General features: G+C 38.9%; 1 non-coding gene across 1 annotated transcript; it reads left to right on the forward strand.

Moving 5' to 3' along the window:
• Positions 1–2,025: 2,025 nt before the first annotated feature.
• LOC122044577 lies at positions 2,026–2,131 on the forward strand. The gene has a single exon (XR_006129611.1). It is a non-coding gene; the product is annotated as a small nucleolar RNA R71 (small nucleolar RNA).
• The last annotated feature ends 3,030 nt before the right edge of the window (positions 2,132–5,161 follow it).

The following is a 5,161-nucleotide window of genomic DNA, read 5'->3' on the forward strand; positions in this document are numbered from 1 at the left end:
ATATTTTTCCGGAATTTTTAGAGCAACGGAAGTAGCAAAAATAATTAGAAAATGAAAACGGCCTAAGCAGGGATTGAACCCGAGACCTATGGCTTAGGGATAATGCTAGTAACCAGTTGAACCCAGCAGGGTCGTGCTGAAAGGAAAGGGAACCAATAAAATTTATATTGGTATTGGGCGAATTAACTCCTTAATATAATTAGGAAATTTAAGTTGGGGTTTGGTTTATTTTAGAACTTGGTTCGGCAACTCCTCTCCAAAACCCTCACGCCGACAACTTTAAAATCTACAAAAATAAGATAGACAAGAAGAATTAAGTAGAGGGTATGATTTATTATCAACAAAATAAAAAGAAACTAAAAGTAAAATGAAAACAAGATTGAACTTGGTTGCCTCCCAAGAAGCGCTTGTTTAAGGTCATCAGCTCGACCACCTCATTAGATTCATCTAAATCTTGCTCTTGGAGGGGTAAGATATTTTAGAACCCTCCTACCAAGGGCTCTTATTATGGAGGGAGCTTTCAATATTGGAGTTAAAAAGTGATGTATCGCCCTCTCCATCTTCGTCTTCTTTAAAGTTGTTTCAGGTGGTCGAAGATGGTTCAGTATGAGCTTCCAATTATTGGCCTCTTGAAAACCTACACACCCAAAAGAAAAACAAACCTCCCACAAGAATGTAATATAAGAAGGAACTAGAACCATATTAGTATGAATTGAGTATGTATCAAGAAATGAATCACATCCAACAAAATCAATTATAGGTACCTCTATGAAATTTTCTAAAAGATCTCTAAGAATACTAACCTTGCATTGTTGAGATGTACCTGAAAGTTCTAAACAATGGGATGTGACTTCTTCAGAATTATGTAGTGGCTCTAGCTCAGGTGTTGATGATATCAATGATGGTGATTCTTGAGACTCTACTAGCTCTGTATAAGTCCCTACACATTGTTCCACAACATGATCAATTCTTAAAACCTCTAAGGGTTGTCTTGACAAAGGTGGTGATCCTTGAGATGCTGCTTCCACAACACAGCTCCCTACACATTCTTCCATATCATCATCATCAACACATACATCAAAAAATAAACCAACATCTATGTCCTCAATAGGAGAATCAATAACAAGAGGATCATTAACTTCACTTGCAGTTTTAAGTTGATCTACCACATCACATTCATCACCTGAAAATTCAATGTCACTATAACACCTTATAAAATTTTGAGGTAGATCTGAAAACTTATTTACCACTACATTATCAATAAAATCCTCATCTAAAAAATCTTCATCTTCATATATATTCAAAAATCTACACTCAACCATATTAGTGTCACAGGATTTGCCGAAGTCTTTATTTTCATTGACCCCCACTAACCTTTGTGGAAAAGGAACCCTTAGTGAAGGTCCTGGGAAAGACTGAACTCCCTTTTTCCCAAATTCCCTTTGAGCTTTTGGAGGAGGTCCAACTTGCTTATCTAATGTTGGTGTGATTAATCGTTGAGGGAAAGGTACTTCTGGCCTTTGGGAACTTCCTAGAGAAATGGAATTGAGTTCTTGTGATCTTCTATTATTCTTCTCCTCAATTCTAAACATGTCATTCTTCAGAAGTTCTTCATGATTTTTGCCACTTCTCAACCCAACATCATCACACTTTTCATTGGATCTTGACTGTGTAGGAGGGGGATCTTCTTTAAACCATTTTGAAACAATACTATTAAGCTTTGCCCCCAAATGTTTGAACTCCTCACTCTGTAACTTGTGAATTTCAACATTTTTAGGTGGTTGAATTTCATTTTGTTTGACAGGCTCTCTTACATTTATGGCTTTCACTTCTTAAATATCTGAGGGAAATTCCATCCAACTTTTGTTCGACCATTCACGGAGGTTCAATGTCACTTGATCGATTAACGAATAAGCTTCATCTACACTTTTGTCCATAAAAGAACCTCCAGCTGATGAATCCAATAAAGTCTTGTTTGAGAAAGAAATTCTCCCATAGAATATGTGCAAAATCAACCATTTTTCAAAACCATGATGAGGGCACTGTCTTTGAAGACTCTTGAATCTATCCCATGCTTCAAATAATGATTCTCCATATGCCTGAGCAAAATTTGTTATGCAATTCCTCATATACACCGTTCTACTTGGAGGGAAAAAATGATTCAGAAATTGCTTCTCCAATTGTTCCCAACTTGTGATGCTTTGAGGACAGAGAGAATATAGCCAAGTCCTTGCTTTATCCTTGATACTGAAAGGAAATGTCATCAATCGAACTGCATCTGCTGATACTCCTTCACATTTCACCAAATCACAAATCTCTAAAAATATTTCAAGATACAGATAAGGACTTTCTGATACTTCTCCTCCAAATTTGTGCCCTTGTATCATGAAAATTATCTCTGGGTCTAGTTGGAAACTTTCTGCTTCAATTTGAGGTTGCACAATGGGAGATAAAAATCTTGCAGAAAAGGGTGTAGAAAAATTTCTCATGGGCCTGCTTGACATGTTAGTGCTCATGGATATTCAAGAAGAAAAAGGAAATTATCAAGAATCAAAAACAAGAAATAAAATGCAATATGAAAAGCAAGAAAGCAAATGCAGAATTTAAATTGCAAGAAAGAAAGTGCATAATGAAAACAAGAAAGAAAAGATAAAAGGAAAAAGAAAAATATCTAGAATAATTCATATGCTAAAAATTGCAAGATATGTTTACAAAAGAAAAGAAGAAAGAAACTAGATCAAAAGAGAAAACAGAGAAAAGTTAGATTAGAGTGCTACAAATCAACAATGCAAAGTTAGAATCAGAATTAGAATTGCAACAAAAAGAATCGTTAAGAATGTTATTCAAGAAAGGAAAAACTTTTGAAAACATAATTCTAACAATTAGTTATAACTATGCAAATCAAAAGAAAGAAAAAAAAGTTATGTTTAGTCTAACTCAATTGATAATTCCTAATGTTATAGCGCAGTCCCCGGCAACGGCGCCAAAAACTTGTTACGCTCCGCAAGTGTACGGAAATGTCGCAACTAATATAAAAGATTATCGTATCCACAGGGACTGGAATAAGCACTAGAAATGTCTCAATGCGAATTAGCTAAACAACTATCCAATTGTTTCGAATGCAAAGTGAAGGTAAACAAATCTAATATTAAAGATCAACAAACAAGAGTTTAGTGTTTTGGGTTATGATAAAGGGAGATTCTAGGAGTTTCGGTTTCTTTGTAGGATTTCTCGAATGTAAATGGTTCACCAATTCTTATCCCTCAATTGCCAAACATGTAGAAAGTTGCCGGTTCTCTCTTGCAATAGACAACCGACTAAGGACTGAGAAATGTATCTAAATAGGATTTATTAGACATGAACCTATGTTGTCCTTACACAGAAGTGCACCTATTACTATGCCTTCCTCGGATATCAACATAGAAGCCCACGACTTATTAATCTATCAAGATACAAGAAACTAATCACAAAATCCATCCTACTCTCTTGAATATTCCTATTTCCTCTTCAAGATTGTCTCTCAAACGTCCTTACACAGGCTTGCACCTGTCACGTGGATCCCTCGGATGATCGAGTGAGAGTTTATCTTTACAAAGTCCATAAGAAATCCAAACAATTAATCAAGAATGAGAATTAAGCACGAATCACCATTAATCATTCAAGATCTAATTGATACAAGCAAGATAATGTCATTGAAACAAGAAAATGGCAAATCCATAAGAGATTACATCAATCCATCATACAAATACTCCCTTCATCCTAGAATACAAGATCTACTCCATGAATCGAGGAAGAAAACCCGAAGAAATAGAGAATACAAGCATTTCTTAAATCCCCAATCCAAGAAACCAAGAAAAGGGGGAAAGAGAAAACTTATCTACGAAGAAGCTTCGTCTTCGGATCCAATCCTCGCTCCGGAGTCGAAATCGTCAAGAACTCCCCTTGAATCGCCCAGAAATCCTCCCAAGATTGGGAGGAAACCACCAAATCTTGCCTTCTCCCAAAGGGGGAGAGATCCCCTTTCAATTCATGAAGGAAGGTTTAAATAGAGGAGGAAATCGGGCGCCACACGGCCCCACGACACGGCCGTGTGAGATCCACACGGCCATGTCCAGTTCCTTCTCTGCTAATGCTGCACGGCCGTGTGGTGCACACGGCCAAGGCCCTCCTGCTCTCTGGAAATGCTACACGGTCGTGTGGTGCACACGGTCGCCACCTACTTGGTCTCTGGAAAATCCACACGGCCGTGTGGTGCACATGGCCACCATCTGCTTGGCCTCCGGAAACTCCACACGGCCATGTAGATCTACACGGCCATGTAGGGCTTTTGCTCTGATTTCTTCAAATCAAGACACGGCCGTGTGGGATTCACATGGCCATGTCCTCTTCCCTTCCTGTTAGGACCACACGGCCATGTATGGTACACGGCCCGATGCTCTTTCTCCCTTCAATTACTTCCAAGCTTGCTCAAGGACACTTAATCTTCACCAATTTCGACTCCTGTGTACAGAAAATGCACAAAAAGCAGATCTCCGAACCAAAAGAGTAAATATGCTAAAAGGAAAGCTGGAAGTATAAAAATGCATAGTTCAAGCATGCTCAAAGTATGTAAATGTGCGTAAAAACATGCATAAAAGAGTATATAATCTACGCACATCAAGTAGCATGCTGGATCGATCACTGGATCGATCCAACCGATATTCCGCATACAGTAGCCGGCTGAGTCGATCACTGGATCGATCCGACTATTCCAATTGATCTGTGGATCGATTGGGAGGTCTGATAACAGCTGGAAAACATATATTTCAGTTCCTTGACCATCGGGGATGTAGTATATGTTAGGTATACTTTAGATTACACCCCTTAGTACATGTAGAACCTAGAAATGTTAACAGCTTAGCGAAATTTTAATTAGTCCAGCTTCCGCATCTCGTTCTAGAGATGGTCAGGGAATAGTTTAGCACAGCATAATGTGACGATCGGCCTTACAGCTTAGTTAGTAGAAGGCGGGTCGTTACAGGATCGACGCCTAATGTTCCCTTCCCGGGGACGCGTCCTCGCAGTCACTCCCCTCCAGTGACTTACCTTACTTACCTGCCAGACGTCCAGTCAGCCCTTCGACCCGTCTGGACCTTTCGCCAACTATCCGGTCAGCCCGTCG

This window comes from Zingiber officinale, chromosome 2A, assembly GCF_018446385.1.
Source record: "Zingiber officinale cultivar Zhangliang chromosome 2A, Zo_v1.1, whole genome shotgun sequence".
Classification (NCBI taxonomy): domain Eukaryota; kingdom Viridiplantae; phylum Streptophyta; class Magnoliopsida; order Zingiberales; family Zingiberaceae; genus Zingiber; species Zingiber officinale.